Source organism: Gopherus evgoodei, chromosome 15, assembly GCF_007399415.2.
Source record: "Gopherus evgoodei ecotype Sinaloan lineage chromosome 15, rGopEvg1_v1.p, whole genome shotgun sequence".
Taxonomy (NCBI): Eukaryota; Metazoa; Chordata; order Testudines; family Testudinidae; genus Gopherus; species Gopherus evgoodei.
Window position 1 is genome coordinate 29,982,493 of NC_044336.1, and position 22,313 is coordinate 30,004,805.

General features: G+C 42.0%; 2 long non-coding RNA genes across 2 annotated transcripts; both read right to left on the reverse strand.

Moving 5' to 3' along the window:
- Positions 1-168: 168 nt before the first annotated feature.
- Positions 169-21,670, reverse strand: LOC115635521. The gene is made up of 4 exons (XR_003996624.1): positions 21,660-21,670; positions 18,901-18,906; positions 13,356-13,363; positions 169-252 (listed from the first exon to the last, which is right to left on the reverse strand). It is a non-coding gene; the product is annotated as an uncharacterized LOC115635521 (long non-coding RNA).
- On the reverse strand, positions 1,773-8,985 carry LOC115635520. The gene is made up of 3 exons (XR_003996622.1): positions 8,948-8,985; positions 5,935-5,999; positions 1,773-3,934 (listed from the first exon to the last, which is right to left on the reverse strand). It is a non-coding gene; the product is annotated as an uncharacterized LOC115635520 (long non-coding RNA).
- Positions 21,671-22,313: the final 643 nt, after the last annotated feature.

Below are 22,313 nucleotides of genomic sequence, written 5' to 3' on the forward strand. Positions count from 1 at the left end.
GTCTTCCTCTTGCTTCTAATGTATTGATAAAAAGTCTTCTTGTTTCCCTTTATTCCCGCAGCTAGTTTGAGCTCATTTTGTGCCTTTGCCTTTCTAATCTTGCCCCTGCATTCTTGTGCTGTTTGCCTATATTTATCCTTTGTAATTTGTCCTAGTTTCCATTTTTTATATGACTCCTTTTTATTTTTTAAATCATGCAAGATCTCATGGTTAAGCCTAGGTGGTCTTTTGCCAAATTTTCTATCTTTCTTACTCTGTTTTTAAGATCCTTGATGCCCTGTAAGAGTCTGGGAAACCAGTTACCACTAGGTTTGGTTATGCTTACTGTGTATATGATGCCAAATCAATGTTCCTTAAAAAAAACAAAAAAGTCAAAGGAGATTGTTCCCATGGAATACTACATACATAGCAAGGCTGGATTTTTTTTTAAATAATGCATTTCAGCTCTGAAAGTGCAAAGTAACCCCCACCTTTCCAGGCTTTGACGGAACATAATTTGAATAATTCTTTCAACTATGACACACATGACCTGAAGAAACTTGTGAATAATTATAATTTTGAAGATTAAATGCCAGAAAACAGTGGTTTGTAATACATCTGCATCAGAACTAACATATATACTATTAGGATTCTTCAGACTCAGGTTCAATTCTCTATACCACAGCAGACTTCCTGTGTGTGACCACTGACAAGTCACTTAGCCTCTCTCTGCATCATTTCCTTATCTGTAAAATGGGGGAAATACTTTTCTACCTCACAGGAGTGTTGCAAGGATAAATACATTAATGCATTTGCAGTTTGCTGAAAAGCTCTCTAACAGCTAGCTAGCTATTATTACTAGTGATATGAAATAAACATCCTCCATCTTTTCACCTACAGCTCCTACCAGTCAATTGTAAGTCCAACAGCTCAACAATTGTTTTCTCCCAAGCTTCATATCAATACAGTTATACTTGATAACAAAAGAACAATGAATACTGAATACTTGGATAAAGCTTCTCTTTATAAGACTGTAAACTGAAGCAAACTATATTAGTTTACTATATTTATAGTAAATAAATAATACTTTACCATTAGGGAAAAAAGGCATTCATTTCAATGAGACGAAATGGGCTACTGCTATACAGTTAGGTCTTTATTGTCTCAGGGGCTACCTGCAGTTATTGGTTTGTTACTCATTTTCCCCACCATCTTCATTGGATCAGGCACTAAAAGTTATATACTCTGGGCTAGGTCCTTAGTTGGTATAAGCTGACATAGCCCTCTAAACCTACAAAAACCCATAGCTGAATCGTGGCTTTTCAATCAACACTTGCAGTAGGAGAAGACTAGATTGGGGCAGAAGTCCCCTCCACCAGAGCTGACTGAGGCAGCCACCAGAATTCTGGGCGCATGTGTTACTTTCAATATATACTTTCCCCTAGATGTGCCAACCCAATTTTGCTGGTCAATGCAAGAAGAGGCCATCACACTGTCCTTGCCCCCTCCCTACCTTTAAGAAAGATATCATTTTAGGCACTAGTTTTCAATGCTCAGCATTTGTGAAGGACTGAATGTGACTGCAACTAATGCCTGCACAGGAGTGAGGGCCTTTTGTGTTCTCCCCCAATGTATGGTTAGTCTAAATTTAGGCCACAGTATTCCATGTGGAGTACACACTGCAACCTTCTTGCTAACATTTCGGTATTACCTTGATTTTTGCATGTCCTCAGTAGTATGGAATTTGCCTGTGTATGTGCTGAGAATCCATTAAAAACAAATTTCACCAAGAAAAAAGTAGAAGTCATTATGAATTTATTATTTACACAATTGGCAAAGTACACAAATACAGTGATAGTACAAATGAGGTGTTCTGAGATATTGGTTACCAATACACACGTTTATACAGACATTGTAACTATTTTTTGCAGGTGATGGGATGTAACTATTGAGAGAGGGCAAGAACAGCCCACAACCAAGTACAATTCTAGAAATTTGCATCAGTCAGCTTTTAAGTACAGTACAGCAATTTAAGGTTCTCGATATAGAGGAAGGAAAAAAGTCTGCCTTTAAGTCTCTCTAACATTACATCATTAATCACACATTTACAAAGAAAGTACAGTGAAATGTACAACTGTACATATGGTAGTGCACATGCCTTAAGTCCTGAAAACTACAGTAACTGAGTAAGGGATTCTGTTATAAAAAAATTATCCACGGACCAAAACTTTTAAACCTTTCCATTGCACTCCCCCAAAACACAGGTTTCCCCCAATGAGATCTAGAGCAAGCACAAGCAATTAGTAAGCATTCTGAAATCTCACAAAAAGTGACTGACAGATTTAGTCCGTGGATTTTGGATAGAAAAGGAATTTGCAAAACTCTGGAACAATAAAAACTATCCTAACGAAGTTTGAGGCAAAAGGAAAACATTAATCGATTTGTTTTTAGTTAATGTTTCCAAATAGGATGGAATCTTTCTAATAATACTTATGTATTGCATTTTCATTTTCAAGAGGGAAACTGACATTAACTTTGCTTCAGTATGACTAATAATTCTATTTTTCTAGTTCCTGCATGGATAAAATATTTAACATTACTTTATGAAAATGTTTTAAGTTAGAAACAATGTAAAGATCCTTCCCTATTCCTTAATAGGGACATCTGCCAAGGGCACTTTTTATTTTGGACATTCTAGGCATATGAACAAGTTATTTAACTCCAGAAATAAACAACTTGTATTATATTATGAATGTAATTCACGCCTGAGAATCAGTTCTCAGGATTTCACAGCAGCAATATTTTGTTTATAATTCCTTTTTGAGTCTTGGTAATACACAGCAGACCAGAATTACTTGTTTTCATGTATGTGGATGCTGAAGCAAATGTACACAAATTCATTCAGTCTGCAATGGCAGTAATTCTTGTTCCACTTGGCAACTGTCTTCAAACCAATCAGTCTCACAATGTAGAAAACTAGATCTTACCAAGGAAGAATGTTTTATACACGATCCTCCTTCTCTAATAAAAGGAGAAACACATGCCATGCTTACCATCTCTAAATTCCAACAAATTCCTTTTAAATATCAGAGCCCTTCTCTCTCTTTATTCTTCACATTCTTTAGGAATAAGTTATCTATCAGTATCACCATCTGTAAAGAGCCCAGACACTTCTTTTGTTTTCTCTGACTGTACTAGAGAACAGTAAAAATTCAAAAATGTTTCTGTGTTTCATGGAGAGTTCCATTTAGAAGGAAGAAGCAAAGTAATAAAACTAATGCATATTAAAAAACTTTCAGGAGAACTCCCTCACCCCACATCCCAAATGGGACCATACAAAAAAAAGTAAACAGTTTAAATAAAATCAAATGGTTTTAATTTACATATTCCCTGCCAGGCTAAATTTTACAAGAAATTTCAAGTCATTGTCTTTAATTCAGGATTGTTCATATTTGACTTTTTAAAATCAGACAAAAGCAAGACAGAATTCTTTACACAGAATTAAGCCAATAATCTTAGCAAAATGATATAAAATTTTCTTTAACCAACCAGGTAAAAGATTTATAGTTACAGTAGAATAATAAAAAGGGGTAAAGTCTGCCACCTGTGGAAGGAGAACTGAAATGGCTTTTCAACAACAGGTGGTTAACTCTGTAAACCATCTCTTCCTTTTCCAGCCCTGTTACTACAGAGTTCACTTAAGGTCATTGGGTTTCTGGCAAGAGCCTCTTTTAATGGCAGCTGTTGGAGTTTGTCCATGTTCCTGCAAGTATCTCTTTGTAAGTGGCATGGAGAGCTCCAGTTGCAATATTTCTGCTCTAGGTTGGGGTATTTTTGCTAATAAAGCCATTGGTAACACAGGCGATCAGCCATGCATTATCTGCCCTCTATGGCAAAATTATTTTCATCGGTGCACAGCAGACTGGAGAACACTGGTAGTCACACGAGCAGGAATCTATCAGAGCCAAAGAACAAGGTAACATCAGCACAAGTTATTTTAAGTAGCACATAGATGGTGATATCAAAAAATTGTTTCAGTCACTTGTTGCAAAACATCTGGGCATAAAAATCCTGTTAAAAGAAAAAAATGATCTTTCCAGAATCTATAATCCAATGGACTACACAAGTTATTTCATACCTACCTGTAGCCACATCACATTATCTGCATTTTCCTTCTGTATTAAGGTTAACACAGAAAATGCACCTCTTCAGCAAAAACAGGGAGTTTGAAGAGCAAATAAATCACAGCAAAAACATGCACGCAAAAAACCAAAACCAGATTAAACTGCTGAGCTCTCAAAATAAAACTGATAGTGATTCAAGGCTGAAGAAATCCATATCGAAGCATAAAGTTAAAGATACGTTTAAAAAATAGAGCTCTTTGGCTTTTTACTGGTGATGCCATATTAAACACATTTCACAATATTATTTACTTAGCTTGAGCTTGTCTTAAGTAACATACTGCCCACAGAAAGTTAAAGGCATCACACATCAGTACATTAAATTTAAGAATTTACAACTGTCAAAGTAGCAATATCATTCTAAGATAGAGAAGCAGAGTCTTAAGTAGCTACCACATTTTTCACACAAAGGTCAAGCACAACAGACGAGATCTTGATCCGGCTGGTTTCCTGCTGTCGTAACTCATGCAAGATTTGCATTGACTTCAGTGAGTGATTTGCTTGAGTAAGGCCTAATGACTGGGGCTCTAAAATAAACTATCATTTGCAGACAGTTTTGAATATTACAACAATTCAAGAAAAAAGAAGCTTCTGGAGTGAGCCAAGTACATAGAAATGGAGAAAATTAAATAAAAAAAGAGGAAGAAAAGGATGCTACACCAATTGCAGATGTAGAATTAGTGCAAGCTGGAGCTTTACAGAGGAAGTAAAGCAGCAGAAAGAACTACAGAATTTAACAAGGAACAGAAAAATAGGATTGCCTTTTTAATATATAGCAAAAAAGCAGAGTCAGTATCCTTCAACAGTGAGGTACAGATTTTGACCCACAAATGTTTCTATTGCTAAAAATATATAGCAATATAAAATATAATATATATAATTATAAACATAATATATAATATATTATAAATATATTATAAATACTATATTATTATAATAATTTATAATATATAAATATATTATATATAATATATAGCAAAGAAGCAGAGTCAGTATCCTTCAACAGTGAGGTACAGATTTTGACCCACAAATGTTTCTGTTGCTAAAAATACAATTGGCTTAAATACTAGAAAACTGCACACAAAGGCAGAAATTATTTCACTAGCCACTGGCAAAGGATTTTGAGTGTCCAAGTTCAAGTCTGCCTATATTTATGGTGCTCATGTTTCAGCTACACTAAAGAGAAGTTCATCTGAAAATGTTTTTAATCTCTGGCAGCTCTAAGGGATGGAAGAGAATTTAAAAACATAGAAAAATGAAGGCTACTTTAATAACTTGTTCCACTCATGCCAAGATAAAGCCTTACTTGAATTAGTTAATTTTGTTCGCCAAGACAAGTCTTCAGAACAAGTAATCTGTTTTCATAATTTTAAAAGATCAATCTAGTTTAGAATGGATGTCTGAGATTGTGAGCATAATTATGGTGTGACTAGTGGTTCTAGGATAGACTTGGTACAGACTTGCTGGTCTGCTTATTTTATTAGCAGTGCCTTAAAAGCCATAGGAGCTTCCCAAACCATCAATTTTAATTAATTCTGCTAAAGAATTTAGGAAGAAAAGTAGTAAATACTTCAGCTTTTGGAAGGATGTTTACTTTTACAGTCAGAAGGAATCCTAATGCCATGTCAAGTACCTGACATCTGAGTGTAGGGCATAAAGATAAAATGCACAATTGTAAGAGTTAATGTGAAGAGGAAGAGCCAAATCCAATGTTTCCACAGAATTTAATCCCACCCCATCCAAAAAGATTTGGGTCTAACAAGAAGGGACTCACCCAGTGCTGCCTTCCAACGAGGAGACGAGCAGCTACTTGCCATGATGTTCGAAGGGAATGCTATTCTGAGGTGGGGGGAAAAGACAGCAATTTGTAACGTTCTACTGTCCAAATATATAAAGTTGATTACAAAATCCAGCCTAAATTTGCAGTTGAACCTACATATACTTTCCAAAGACTTTAATTTCAGATTGCTACAAGTCTTGTTTTTGTACGAATAGTTATTTTAAAAGGAACAAAAACATTCTTCCTCAAAGGAAGCTCAAATCTCAGGGTTTGAGGAATTATGTAGAAAATGATTCCTATAAAGATTAACATATGAATAAAAATTCTCATTAGGAAGTGAACTGTATTTTGGGAGCATTTTTGTTCCAGCCTCTATTTTAGTTCAATAAAGTGAACACCACAGATTGTTAATTGCCAGTGCTGGCCATTGATTTAAAAACATTTTCCTTTGTCAAAGAGACTTATTCCTTTACTCTTAAGTATTCTAAACCTTTTCCTCTCAACTAGAGAGAGAATTCTCAATCTACTATTAACATAAATAGGAGTTGTGCAAGAGCTAGATCCTGCAAGGTGCTATGAATTCTGCATCCAGCAAAGCACTTACGCACGTGCTTAACTTTAAGCACATGAGAAGTTCCATTGAAACAGTCTTACAGAATTGAGCCCTGAAGAGAAACACAGGTTACTCACCTGTTACTGGAGTTCAAGACAACCTCTGCACATTCACTTGCCTGAGATGTGCCTGATTGTACAGTCTGGACTGGAAATTTTAGTAGCAGTGCCCATGGGAGCGCTCATGCATCCACTATCCTTCCATCACTATTCTTAACACTCAAAGGGTGTAGCTATAAAAGGTACGATGGCATGCTGACTGCCTCAGGTACATCTTCTCAGATCCAAAGTTATAGATTCATTTTAAGGCCAGAAGAGACCATTAGTTCATCTAGTATGATATCCTGATTCACACAGGCCATTTCTTCCAGTTACCTCTGTGCAGCCCGTTAACTTGTGCTTGACTAGAGCATATCCTCCAGAAAGGAATCCAGACTTGGATTTCAAGACATTAAGAGAAGGAGAATCCACCATATTTTTTTGTAGTTTGTTCCAGTAGTTCATAATCCTCACTGTTAAAATATTGTGCCTTATTTCTAATTTGAATTTGTCTAGCTTTAACTTCCAGTCACTGGTACTTCTCATGCGTTTCTCTGATAGATTTAAGAGTCCTTTCGTAGCAAATATTTTCTCCTCATGAAGGAACTTGTATACATAGTGATCAAGTCACCTCTTGAACTTTTTGATAAGCTAAACAGACAGAGCTCCATATCTCTCACTGTAAGGCATTTTTTCCAGCCCTCAAATCATTTGAGGCTTTTGTCTGCATCCTCTCCTTTCGAAATGTGAACACCAAAATGGGACAAAGTATTCCAGTATCACTCTCAGCAATGCCATATATACCTCTACCCAGTGAAGAGCTGCCAAAATCTTAACCAGTTCCCTACCGGCTCCTTCATTCGCATCGGATCTTCAGCAGCACTTCGGCAGCGGGTCCTTCAGTGCCGCCAAAGATCCGGAGCGAATGAAGAACCCGCCGCCAAAGTGCCACTGAAGACTTGGAGTGCCACCTGGTGAGTAAGCCCCATGTGTTTGTGGTTTTTTTTTTTTTAAGTCATCCCTGCCAGGGCCCTGTCAAAACTGTTAAAATCGGGCCCCACACTTCCTAAAGCTGGCCCCGCACATCAGGGTTGCAAAATTGTATCAGAGGCCAGGTGGGAAGGCTGTGCCTCCCAAAACAGCTGTCTCCCCCATCCAATACCCCCCCACGTCCTGCCTCTGACTGCCCTCCTCAGAACCTGCAATCCAATCAACCCCTGCGCTCCTTGTCCCGACAGCTCCCCTCCAGAACCTCACTGTTGAATAACAGCTGACTGCATCTCCAAATGTAATACATATGTAGCCAATAAGTCAGATTTAAGTCTTTATTGGATTCTGATATTTATTGCAAAATTGAAATAAGTGCTTTGATGAAGCAGTTTTTACAAGCACTAGTATGAATTGAAGCTAGCAGTTACATTAATCTCTGTTCTGTGGATATGATGAAAAGCTTGGGAAAAAAACTTAGACAGTAGCCATGGCAAATGTTATAGAACACTATTGTGGGTAAGGGATTATATAGTGTGACAAAGTTCCTCCTCTACCTTGGTGGGTCCTGCGCTTATTGGCAGATTTGCTCACCTCAGTGATCTCCCCCACAGTCTGGATCAGCTCCTCCTGTGTCTGATCAGGAGTTGGGAGGTTTGGGGGGGAACCCGGGCCCGCCCTCTACTCCAGGTTCCAGCCCAGGGCCCTATGATTTGCAGCTGTCTATAGTGCCTCTTGTAACAGCTGTGTGACAGCTACACCTCCCTGGGCTACTTCCCCGAGGCCTCCTCCAAACACCTTCTTTATCTTCACCACAGGACCTTCCTCCTGGTGTCTGATAACACTTGTACTCCTTAGTCCTCCAGCAGCACACCCTCTCAGGGTATGGCTACATTTGGAATTTCAAAGCGCTGCCCCGGCAGTGCTTTGAAGTGTGAGTGTAGTCAGAGCGGCAGCGCTGGGAGAGAGCTCTCCCAGCGCTGCATGTAAACCACATCCCTTACGGGTGTAGCGTGCAGCGCTGGGCTGCCCTGATTACACTGACACTTTACAGTGCTGTATCTTGCAGCGCTCAGGGGTGTGTTTTTTCACACCCCAGTTGCAGCGCTGTAAAGTGTGAGTGTAGCCAAGGCCTCAGTCTCAGCTCCTTGTCTCTTGCTCCCAGCTCCTCACACATACTTCCCTTCCTCTGGCTCCTCCCCATCTGACTGGAGAAAGCTCATTTTAAAACCCAGGTGTCCTGATTAGCCTGCCTTGATTGGCTGCAGGTGTTCTAATCAGCCTGTCTGCCTTAATTGGTTCTAACAAGTTCCTGACTACTCTAGTGCAGACCCTGCTCTGGTCACTCAGGGAACAGAAAACTACTTACCCAGTGACCAGTATATTTGCCCTCTACCAGACTCCTGCAACCCACTGGCCTGGGTCTGTCACAATAGCTACTGCCAGTGGCTGTAAACAAAAGAAATGATGTTTTTAACAGTTAGCCAATGAGAAACTACAGTATTTCTATTATTATACAGACAGGTCTTAAAGTCATTGCCTTTCTTCCTGATGTGTTAAAAGCAATTACATTGGTTAATAAAATTCAAAGACAAGTTTTTGTTTTTCCTTGTCACAAAGTGTAACAGACAGATCCTCTTTAGAATGCTGGGTAATATAGTCTTACCATTATCTCTCCAGCTATTTTTCTATGTAAAACAAGTTACATATTTAACCCTGTCTGAAACAGAGAGACAGATTAACATGAATAGATAATATAGGCTTAAAAACAGAACTATAGACTGGAGAAAATGAGGCAAAAATAGAAACGAAATGTAGAGGAGAGGATTTTGCTAGGGGAACAACAGCTATTATTTAGAATATACAGACAGGCAACTCATTGTCCCCTCATGATCCCATCCCTCCCCTCCCCCAGCCTCGTCACCCCCCCCAATTCCTCCCCCCCTGCAGCCTCATCACCTCCTGCTTCCTCCCCTCCCTGTTTTACCTTGGGCTCCGGCAGGCTGCCAGCTGCAGTCTGATTCCTCAGAGGTGGCTGCTGCTGGGAGATAAGACATCTCGGCTCTGTGCAGCTGAAGAACCGAGCATCCTGTGCCTGAGCACTACCTTCCCTCCATTTGCCCCGCAGCCCCCTGAGCCTCGTCACCCCCAATTCCTCTCCCCACCTCCGGAGCCTCATCACCCCCAGATTCCTCCCCTCCGAGTCTCGTCTTACCTTGGGCTCCTGCAGACTGATTGAATCAGCTCCAGCAGGCTGAGAGCTGCAGTCTGATTTAGACTGCAGCTCTCAGCCTGCCGGAGCTGATTCAACCAATCAGTCTGCCGGAGTCCAAGATAAGATGAGACTTGGAGGGGAGGAATCCGGGAGTGATGAGGCTTGGGGGGGAGAGGAATTGGGGGTGACGAGACTCAGGGGGCTGTGGGGCAAACTGGGGGAAGGTAGCGCTCCGGCAGAGGATGCTCTGCTCTTCAGCTGTACAGAGCTGAGGTGTCTTGTCTCCCAGCAGCAGTATGGTAAACCTAACAACTGGTTCTAAACCAGCTTCTAAATTTAGCAACCGGTTCCTGTGAACCGGCTCCAGCTCAGCACTGCCTCTACCCCGATATAACGCTGTCCTCGAGAGCCAAAAAAATCTTACTGTGTTATAGGTGAAACTGTGTTATATTGAACTTGCTTTGATCAGCTGGAGTATGCAGCCCTGCCATCCCCACCCCCCAGAAAACTGCTTTACGGCATTATATCAGGTCGTGTTATATTGGAGTAGAGGTGTACATAGGTAAACACACATCTCAGCTCCTAATTCCTACTTCTTTGTTTATAAATCTAAGGACTATGTTAGGATTTTTTGCCAGAGCATCACACTTGGAGCTCATACGGAACTCCATTATGACCCTTAAATCCTTTTTCAGAGTCACGGCTTTCCAGGATACAGTCCTGTTCTTTAGGTATGGACTGCATTCTTTCTGCCCAGATGTATGACATTGCATTTTGGCTCATTTTGTTGGAATGGGCCCAACTTTCCACACGATTCAGGTAACTATGTATGACCGCCCTGTTCTTACCATGTTCTGCCAACATTTGCGCTATCTACACTTCTTCCAAAATGCTTACAAATATTATTTGAGAAAGTTTTTATTAGTTTACAAAATTCTTGCCATGTAAATATCAAACAATCATTACAAGACTTGTCTCTTTAAACAAAAGCTAAGACACAGAATACTGTTAGAGCGTTTTATTTAACAGGGTGTTACCATTTTACACATTGAACATCTTTGCAGCCCCTATAATATGTTGTTTCAAGTGATTTCATTGAATTGAGTGAAATCTCTGTATACCCATATCATAACCTTAGTCCCAGATTTGGACCTTAGCGTCCAAAATATGGGGGTTAGCACGAAAACCTCCAAGCTTAGCTACCAGCTTGGACCTGGTACTTGCTGCCACCACCCAAAAAATTAGTGTTTTGGGGCACTCTGGTCCCCCTGAAAAACCTTCCCTGGGGACCCCAAGACCCAAATCCCTTGAGTCTCACAACAAAGGGAAATAATCCTTTTTCCCTTCCCACCTCCAGGTGCTCCTGGAGAGATACACAGACACAAGCTCTGTGAATCCAAACAGAGTGACTCCCCCTCTCTGTTCCCAGTCCTGGAACAAAAAGTACTTTCCTATTCCCCCAGAGGGAATGCAAAATCAGGCTAGCAAATCCAACGCACACAGATTTCCCCTGATTTCTTCCTCCCACCAATTCCCTGGTGAGTACAGACTCAATTTCCCTGAAGTAAAGAAAAACTCCAACAGGTCTTAAAAGAAAGCTTTATATAAAAAGAAAGAAAAAATACATATAAATGATCTCTCTGTATTAAGATGATGCAACACAGGGTCGATTGCTTAAAAGAATATTGAATAAACAGCCTTATTCAAAAAGAATACAAATCAAAGCACTCCAGCACTTATATTCATGCAAATACCAAAGAAAAGAAACCATATAACTTACTATCTGATCTCTTTGTCCTTACACTTAGAAACAGAAGAATAGAAAGTAGAAACTACTTCTCCAAAGCTCAGAGAAAGCAGGCAGCCAGAAAACAAAGACCTCAGACACACAATTCCCTCCACCCAAAGTTGAAAAAATCCGGTTTCCTGATTGGTCCTCTGGTCAGGTGCTTTAGGTGAAAGAGACATTAACCCTTAGCTATCTGTTTATGACACGCCCCCCAAATTGCAGACAGTGGGGAAGCTCACTGGCGGCGATTTCCTTCTAGAACTTGAAAATAAACAGAATACAACACATGTACCTTTACATATACTACTAAGTATATAACTAACAGACTTTTACATTTTAAGAACACTTTTTAACTACTGGATTCTGGGAAACTCTCACGGGAGAGTGCATCAGCAACTTTGTTAGAAGCTCCTGTGATGTGTTGAATTTCAAAATCAAAATCTTGGAGAGCTAAACTCCAACGAAGAAGTTTCTTGTTGTTCCCCTTGGCAGTATGAAGCCACTTAGTGCAGCATGGTCAGTTTGTAGTTTGAACCGCCGTCCCCAAACATATGGGCGTAGCTTTTCCAGGGCGTACACAATGGCATAGCATTCCTTTTCACTGACTGACCAGTGACTTTCCCTCTCAGACAGTTTCTTGCTGAGAAACACGACAGGATGGAAGTTGTGATCTGTTGCTTCCTGCATGAGCACTGCTCCTATACCACGCTCAGATGCATCTGTGGTTACTAGGAATGGCTTGTCAAAGTCCGGGGCCCTGAGCACAGGGTCAGACATGAGCATCGCCTTAAGCTGGGTAAAGGCCTTTTGACACTCATCAGTCCACTTAACGGCATTTGGCTGGGTCTTTTTGGTCAGGTCGGTCAATGGGGCAGCGATTTGGCTGTAGTGTGGTACAAATCGCCGGTAGTATCCGGCCAAGCCTAAGAAGGATTGGACCTGTTTCTTTGACCTTGGGACAGGCCACTTTTGGATAGCATCCACTTTGGCCTGTAGGGGGTTTATGGTTCCTCGACCCACCTGGTGCCCCAGGTAAGTCACTCTGTTTTGGCCTATTTGACACTTTTTGGCCTTAACAGTTAGTCCTGCCTGCCTGATGCGCTCAAAGACCTTTTCCAGGTGTAGTAGGTGTTCGGGCCAGGAGTCTGAAAAAATGGCCACATCATCGAGGTATGCAACTGCAAATTCTCCCAGTCCAGCTAGTAGACCATCTACCAGCCTCTGGAAGGTGGCGGGTGCATTTCGAAGGCCGAAAGGAAGGACATTGAATTCATACACCCCCGCATGGGTGACGAATGCTGACCTCTCCTTGGCAGGTTCATCTAGCGGTACTTGCCAGTACCCCTTGGTTAAGTCTATTGTAGAGATGAACTGGGCACGTCCCAACTTCTCCAATAGCTCATCGGTGCGTGGCATTGGATAGTTGTCCGGACGAGTTACCGCATTTAGCTTACGGTAGTCCACGCAAAAGCGTATTTCCCCATCTGGTTTGGGTACCAGAACCACTGGAGATGCCCATGCACTGGTAGATGAGCGGATTATACCCATCTGTAGCATGTTCTGGATCTCCCGTTCTATAGCAGCTTGGGCATGAGGAGACACCCGGTAGGGTGGGGTTCTGATTGGGTGAGCATTACCTGTATCAATGGAGTGGTATGCCCGTTCAGTCCGTCCTGGGGTGGCTGAGAACAATGGGGCGAAGCTAGTGCACAGCTCCTTAATTTGTTGCCACTGCAGACGTTCCAGGGTGGTTGAGAGGTTCACCTCTTCCACACCACCGTCTTTTTTCCCGTCGTAGTAGACACCGCCAGGCCACTCAGCGTCATCTCCCTGGACTGTAAACTGACAAACCTGTAAATCTCTGGAATAGAAAGGCTTGAGAGAATTAACATGGTACACTTTAGGCTTTAGTGAGGAATTGGGAAATGCTATGAGGTAGTTTACAGTTCCCAGGCGCTCTTGGACCGTGAATGGCCCTTCCCATGATGCTTCCATCTTATGGGCCTGTTGCGCCTTCAAGACCATAACCTGGTCTCCTACCCTGAAAGAACGTTCTCTGGCATGTCTGTCATACCAGGCCTTTTGCTCTTCCTGAGCATCCTTTAGGTTTTCTCTAGCAAGGGCTAAAGAGTGTCGGAGGGTGCTTTGTAGGTTGCTTACAAAGTCCAGAATGTTAGTTCCTGGAGAAGGCGTAAACCCCTCCCATTGCTGCTTCACCAACTGTAATGGCCCCTTAACCTCGTGACCATACACAAGTTCAAATGGTGAAAACTCTAAACTGGGATGTGGTACAGCCCTGTAGGCAAACAGCAACTGCTGCAACACTAGGTCCCAATTATTGGAGAATTCGTTGATGAATTTTCGTATCATGGCCCCCAAAGTTCCATTGAACCTTTCCACCAGGCCATTGGTTTGATGGTGGTACGGGGTGGCAACCAAGTGATTCACCCCATGAGTTTCCCACAGTTTTTCCATGGTCCCTGCCAGGAAATTAGACCCTGAATCTGTAAGGATGTCGGAGGGCCAACCTACCCTGGCAAAGATGTCTGTTAGGGCCAGGCACACAGTGTTAGCCCTGGTGTTGCCTAGAGCTACTGCTTCTGGCCATCGGGTAGCAAAGTCCACTAAAGTCAGTACGTACTGCTTTCCTCTGGGCGTCTTTTTTGGGAAAGGGCCCAGAATATCCACAGCTACTCGCTGAAATGGGACCTCAATTATGGGGAGTGGCTGGAGAGGGGCCTTGACCTGGTCTTGAGGCTTACCCACTCTTTGGCATACCTCACAAGACCGGACATACTTGGCAACATCCTTGCCCATCCCCTCCCAGTGGAAGGACTTCCCCAACCTGTCCTTGGTTCTGTTCACCCCAGCATGGCCATTGGGATGATCATGGGCTAAGCTTAGGAGCTTCCCCCGGTACTTAGTTGGAACCACCAACTGTTTTTGCGGCTGCCATTCTTCCCGGTGTCCACCAGAAAGAATTTCCTTGTATAAAAGTCCTTGGTCTATAACAAACCGGGATCGATTAGAAGAGCTGAGAGGCGGTGGGGTGCTCCGTGCCGCCGCCCAAGCTTTCTGAAGGCTGTCATCCGCTTCCTGCTCAGCCTGGAACTGTTCCCTTGAGGCTGGGGTCACCAGTTCTTCCTCAGACTGTGGACTTGGGCTTGGTCCCTCTGGAAGCGATGTAGGTGATGGGGTTGTTTCCGTTGCTGGTGAACCGCTCTCCGCTGGTGCACCTGAGGGTATTTCAGGCTCTGGCTGAGCCTTTTGGGTATGGCTGTCTTGTGCTTCTGCCAGTTCTGGCTCGCTGGCGCCCTCTGGCGTTGAGTTTGAAGATGTGGTTGCACTTGCTCGTGCTGGTTGCTGTTCCAGTTCCGGGCCTGGGACTGGAGATGCTGTGGCTGTTTCAGTGGTAGGCATGGAATCCGGGTCCACTACCTCTGTCTGGGTCTCTGGTAACACAGACGGGGCCTCTGTGGACGGCTCAGGAACAGGAATGGGTCTGGAAGCTTGCCTGGTTTGGCTACGTGTAACCATTCCCACTCTCTTCGCCCGCCTCACCTGGTTGGCCAAGTCTTCCCCCAGTAGCATGGGGATAGGATAATTGTCATAGACTGCAAAAGTCCACATTCCTGACCAGCCTTTGTACTGGACAGGCAGTTGAGCTGTAGGCAAGTCTACAGCTTGTGACATGAAGGGGTAAATTGTAACTTTGGCCTTTGGGTTGATGAATTTGGGGTCAACGAAGGATTGGTGGATAGCTGACACTTGTGCCCCCGTGTCTCTCCACGCAGTAACCTTCTTTCCGCCCACTCTCAAATTTTCCCTTCGCTCCAAGGGTATTTGAGAGGCATCCGGGCCTGGGGATCTTTGGGGTGATGGTGGTGTAATGAATTGCACTCGCATGGTGTTCTTGGGACAGTTGGCCTTGATATGTCCCAGTTCATTACACTTAAAGCATCTTCCATCTGATGGGTCACTGGGCCGAGGTGAGTTACTGGAGACTGGTGAGGTGGAAGGGTAGGGTGTCTGTGGCTTTACTTGGGTGGTATGTGGGGTCTTTGGCTGTCCTCGGTTGTAGGGTTTATGGTCTGTGGGCCCCCTGGGGTAATCGTTCCCCTTGACAGTAGCTTTCTTGCTTTCTGCCAGTTCCATCCATTTGGCTCCAATCTCCCCCGCCTCAGCGAGATCTTTGGGTTTTCCATCTTGTATGTACCGTGTGATGTCTTCAGGAACACCATCCAAGAACTGCTCCATTTGTATGAGGAGGTTCAGTTCTTCCAAGGTTTGAATGTTGTTTCCTGTTATCCAGGCCTCATAGTTTTTTGCAATGTAGTAGGCGTGTTTGGGAAATGACACCTCTGGTTTCCACTTTTGGGTTCTGAAGCGCCGACGGGCATGATCTGGGGTTATCCCCATCCTGTATCTGGCCTTGGTTTGAAAAAGTTTATAGTCATTCATTTGCTGCTTAGGCATTTCAGCTGCCACCTCTGCTAAAGGTCCACTGAGTTGTGGCCTTAATTCTACCATGTACTGGTCTTCGGGGATGCTGTACCCAAGACAGGCTCTTTCAAAATTTTCCAAGAAGGCCTCGGTGTCATCACCTGCCTTGTAGGTGGGAAATTTCCTGTGCTGTGGAGCAATAATTGGCGCCGGGTTGTGAGGGTTGGCTGGCACATGCAGCCCAGCTTTTGCCAACTCCAGTTCATGTTTTCTCTGTTTTTCCTTCTCTTCATTCTCTTTTTGTTGTTTTTCCATTTCTTTTTGTTGTTTTTCCATGTCTCGGCGGTGGGCCAACTCTTCTTCTGCTTGTTTCCTTCGGTAGGCCACCTCTTCTTCTTCTAGTTTTCTTGTGTGCTGCCTCTTTGGCCGCCTGTTCTCTTTGGAAGGCTGCCAGTTTGATGCTTTCTTCCTTTTCTTTCAGCTCCATCTCTTTTTGTTTTATTTCTAGTTCCTGTTTGTGTTTTTCCATCTCTCGCCTGTGTTCAGCTTCTTTGAAGTGCTCCTCAGCCTCCATTTTTGTCTTGGTAGACATGGTTCCTGTTTTCTTGTGTTGGGGTGCCCTCCAGTGTTTCTCTTCTGAACTGCAGGCTCTGTTGCCTCCTGAAGTCTGCCTAGCAACAGTGCCTTTAGCTAATCTTCAATGTTAAGTACACCTGAAAAACCACTTTATTTGCATTTATATAGTGCTGGTATGACTCTCAATGGGAGTGCTATTGTGTGACAAAAGACTGTTAATAGTCTGGTAATGGCTTCTTGCTTAACATGCAAGCCACAAACTGCCAGAGAGAGCAGAGAAAAAAAATTCTCTCTGGTTCCCTTTTAAAACCAAACTGTTTCTCTGTGCTAAAAAGCCCTTAGCAGAGAAAAGAAAAATATAATATTCCTACTGGCTTCTGGATTCTGTCTATATCCCACCACTGCTACACCATATCATAACCTTAGTCCCAGATTTGGACCTTAGCGTCCAAAATATGGGGGTTAGCATGAAAACCTCCAAGCTTAGCTACCAGCTTGGACCTGGTACTTGCTGCCACCACCCAAAAAATTAGAGTGTTTTTGGGCACTCTGGTCCCCCTGAAAAACCTTCCCTGGGGACCCCAAGACCCAAATCCCTTGAGTCTCACAACAAAGGGAAATAATCCTTTTTCCCTTCCCACCTCCAGGTGCTCCTGGAGAGATACACAGACACAAGCTCTGTGAATCCAAACAGAGTGACTCCCCCTCTCTGTTCCCAGTCCTGGAACAAAAAGTACTTTCCTATTCCCCCAGAGAGAATGCAAAATCAGGCTAGCAAATCCAACGCACACAGATTTCCCCTGATTTCTTCCTCCCACCAATTCCCTGGTGAGTACAGACTCAATTTCTCTGAAGTAAAGAAAAACTCCAACAGGTCTTAAAAGAAAGCTTTATATAAAAAAAGAAAAAATACATATAAATGATCTCTCTGTATTAAGATGATGCAACACAGGGTCGATTGCTTAAAAGAATATTGAATAAACAGCCTTATTCAAAAAGAATACAAATCAAAGCACTCCAGCACTTATATTCATGCAAATACCAAAGAAAAGAAACCATATAACTTACTATCTGATCTCTTTGTCCTTACACTTAGAAACAGAAGAATAGAAAGTAGAAACTACTTCTCCAAAGCTCAGAGAAAGCAGGCAGCCAGAAAACAAAGACCTCAGACACACAATTCCCTCCACCCAAAGTTGAAAAAATCCGGTTTCCTGATTGGTCCTCTGGTCAGGTGCTTTAGGTGAAAGAGACATTAACCCTTAGCTATCTGTTTATGACAACCCATATTTGACAGACCAGGCATGTCTATCAAATGTTAATATTCAAATAAATTGGACAGGTGCCATTTGAAAATTATCAGTGATTTTATATTTACTTCCTGATCATTAACTTACATGCTGAATAGCAGTGGGCCTAGAACTGACCCTTGCAGATCTCTACTAGAAACACCTCTATTTAATGATTCCCCACTGACAGCTACTTTTTGAAGATCTGTCAGTTAGCCAGGCCTTAATCCATTTAACATGTGCTTCATTATTGTTGTATAGGGCTAGTTATTTAATCAGAATGTCATGTAGTACCAAGTCAAATGCCTTACAAAAGTTTATTACATCTATGCAGTTACTTTTATCATCCAAAAATCTCAAAAGAATGAAATAAAATTTGCTTGACAAGACGTATTTTCCATAAAACCATGTTGATTAGCATTATATTGACTTCTTTCAATTCTTTATTAATGGAAACCTGTAGCAGCTTTTCCATAATTTTGCCCAAATTGATGTATTTGAAATCAGCATTCCTACCAAGAAGGGAAAGTGAGCTGGGAGGTGAAAGTGCAGAGGTCATATGTAAGAACCCTGGTTACAGGTGAGTAGCTTTTGTTTCTTCTTAAAGAACTTTTTTGGTATATTCCCACTCTTGGGAATTTGACAAGTAGTGCTCCTCCCTCTGCATGGTCGGATGAGAATGCCTGGTTAAATAAGGATTGTAGTACTGTCTTATCAACTGAACATCTGATCTAGATGCCAAATGGCAGATCTACAGATTTCTAATATGAGAGTATGTCTAAGGCAAGCCATAGAGAGTGCTCTGTTGCTTTTCATTAAGGATTTAGGGGTATTTTAACACTCCTCAATACATAGGGGTTTGGCTTCCTTGACCACAGGTTATTGTTCCAGGAAGGACAGCTGAGTGGAGATGGAGTCCATTTGTCAAGGAAGGAGAAGAGTGTCTTTGGATAGAGACTGGCTAACCTAGTGAGAAGGGCTTTAAACTAGTTTTAATGGGGACAGGAGACAAAAGCCTACAAGTAAATCACAAACATGGACACCTGGGAAAAGGGTTGGAATGGGGGGGAGGGAGGGAAAGCATGGTCAATTATAGCAAGAATAAAGGAGAAACAAGAGGGAACAGAGGGAAAATCAAATCATTCTTAGATGTCTTTATACTAATTCAAGAGATATGGGGAATAAACAGGAAGAACTAGAAATACTAGTGAATAAAAACAGAACAAAAAGATGGCTACTGAATCATGGAGCTTGCAATAACCTACAGTTTGAAGGAGGCAACATATGTTTTATTAGGCTTCCAATTAATTTTCAAGCTAACTGTTGGCTCTGGATCAGGGGCAGGGTATGGATCTATATTCAGGAGCGGCACCAGGGTTTTTGGCACCCTAGGCGGGGGTTCTTCCACGCTCCCGGTCATTGGCGGCAATTCTGTGGCGGGGGAGTCCTTCCGCAGCTCCCAGTCTTCAGGGCACTTTGGCGGCGAGTCCCGGAGCGAGTGAAGGACCCGCCGCAGAATTGCTGCCGAAGACCCGGAGCGCGGCAGGACCCCCTGCCGCCAAATTGCTGCCGAGGGTGGCAAAATGCCGCCCCCCCAAATCCTAGTGCCCATGGCGACCGCCTAGGTCGCCTAAATGGAAATACCGGCACTGTCTATATTACAACCTTGGTCCTCTATATCACCATTTGATTTGCCTCTGGCTTCCACCTTGATGGAACAATTTTGGATTTTGTTGTAAGGAACAAGATCCTTAATGGCATGCTCTCATACTCTGGCTCTTTCATAGGAGTCTGACACCTGTGAGGCTAGGGATTTCTCCACAGTATGATCCAATGAAGTGGATTCACCCTGTCTGGCACCTTAGGACTGGCTCCAGTTAAGAAGATAGACCCCTGTACCAGAGAACTGTTGGGCTTTCTGGACCCATCATCATTTGTCAGAGGGGAATTGGGTCTCCAACATTTGTGGATCCCTTAGATTTGGAGCCAGAAAGTTTAGCTGCTAATGCTTCCTCCAATAGCAATGCTTGGAGTTGATTCTGAAACTTCTTGCTAGCCCTGGTGGTCAGTCTGCTGCATACAGAGGATTAAGAGAGTGAATTACCTTCCTCCAAGAAGGCCAAACAATTCACATGTGCATCTGAAATAAGAAAGATAGCAGGGCAAAAGGCATATTGCTTGAACCCCAACTTTGTGGTTTTTGGTTCCACAGTTGGGAACTGGGGGATCTGAGCTGTGAAATCCTCAGCAAAAGAAAGAAATTAAAATTGCTACATAATAAACTAAAGGCAGCACTGGGAATGATCTGTTCCATCAAATGCACGTTGGTGGAGATAGCAGTCAAACCAGGAATCTGGCCATCAGGGTCAGAAAGAATTGAGGTGGTTGGTGGGACAAGCCCCCTTTTATAGCCATTCACTCCAAATATATGTAGCAGTGAGAAGAGGGGAAGCACGTGTGTGAGAGCACTCTGACAAGCACTGCTACTAGAAAGTTACTTTGGTCCAGCCAGTACCATTGGTGCATCCCAGGAGTGGGGATGTGTACAGACTACCTATATATCTTTCCAGATATCTTCATCTCTTACAGCTAAAACAAAATTAAAAGTAACTGGCAACATTCTCCTGGAGAACTCTTGACTGAGGTGAGACATGGCACGTTTTCCTGATCAAAAAGATCCCAAATACCCAAGTTTATTTTATCTTATATAAAAAGGATTCAGCACCTTTGGAGTTAAATGTGGAAAGTCTCTCTTTTGGTCTGGTTGGACTGTAACAGTTAGAAAACCAAAATTCCCTAAACTAAGAGATGATTCACCATGCAAATAAAAAATTCTGAAACTTAGTTCTGTAGTGTCAATGCAAATGAGAACCTTTAACACTTTACTTTATTTTGGAGCTATCACAACCAACATGAATCCAATTTTTCAGTGTCAAAAGAGGAACAATCAGCAATTTAAAAGGCAGGATTCCTTAATCATATAAAATCTTAAATACATGCTTGGAAGAACATCTTGTGTCTGGAATTATCAATGAGGAAACTGACAACAAATCTGGATGGTTCAAGATATTCATATTCTCAAATATTGTATATGATATATATTTAAATTAGAAATTGATATTAAACATTTTCCTTAACTATTCTTATAGTATCATCTATATTACATTACAAAAGTGTGATTCAAATCTGAAATACTTGAAACATTTTGGAAGTCTCTGAGACCAGTGAAATTCAATAAATGCTAAATATGTTTGAAGTTTAACGGAGACCTGAAATGTTCTAAACTATGCACTAAAGTAAATAAGTTTATAGACTGAGAAACTACAGGACTTTTAAACAGTTTGAAATCCTTGGCTAGCTACCATGGTATGAAAATGGATTATTCTTTTCTATACTTCCTTTGGCTCCAAAATTGCAAAGGGATTCATGTATCTAGGTGGGCAAGTCCCAATATCTACATTGATCCATTTGGAAAGAATAGGGCCTTATATTTATAAAACTCTAGATGTAACAGGATTATGTTACTATACTCCTTGTACCTTAATACAGAAATGCTTTAGAAAAATGTAATGCACGAATTTGAGCCAAATATTCCATAACTACAGCCACGCTAAAGAACTGGAATGAATTACTAACCACACCAGGATTAAGAACGCTCCGAAACTTTACCATTGGGAGTTTTATTCCTTCATTACGAACAAGATACATTCAGACATGGAAGGGAATAAGAATAAAACACCACTTACTGCAATTTTCCCCCACTAATGACTTGCTTTTGTGTCAACTATTACAAAGACAATTTGAAATTCTATCAAATCTGAGAGTTAAACACCGAGTAAATACTGAAATAATGCCTATTGGGCTAGAAAAGACCATCATCTTTTCATCTGAAGACCTCCAAGGGATTTAATAATAACTATACTTTACCAAATCTCTGAACATAATAAAACCATCACACATGGGGCAGTGAAAGCTATATGATAAGCTGTATTTAATGTCCAGATATAACCACCTCACTTACATTATTCTCACTATCTCAGCTAGGATTTATACAAATCCAGACTTAAAATTTCTCAAAATAGCTGCTTTCTGTCCTCCCAATCTGCTGAAAAAGCACCTCCTTCCTCTCCCCAACTGTACAACTCCAATCCTCCCCTGCTTTAAATTAAAGGGACCACGAGACAGGTCAGTGATCTGGGACTCAAATTTCAGTAACTTGCCCTTCAGAGCTAAAAATGGAGACCATTCTCAGATTTCAAAACAGATAAACAGGACTTGTTTTTAAACCTGGATGGGTCCTGGAATATCAGACTCTGAAAGTCATAAAATTTCTCTGTGAGAGAATTTAAGGTAATTTTAAAAGAGGCTTTAAAAATATATTTCCCTCTTACTCAGATCTGTGGGAGTAATGATATTAAGAGAG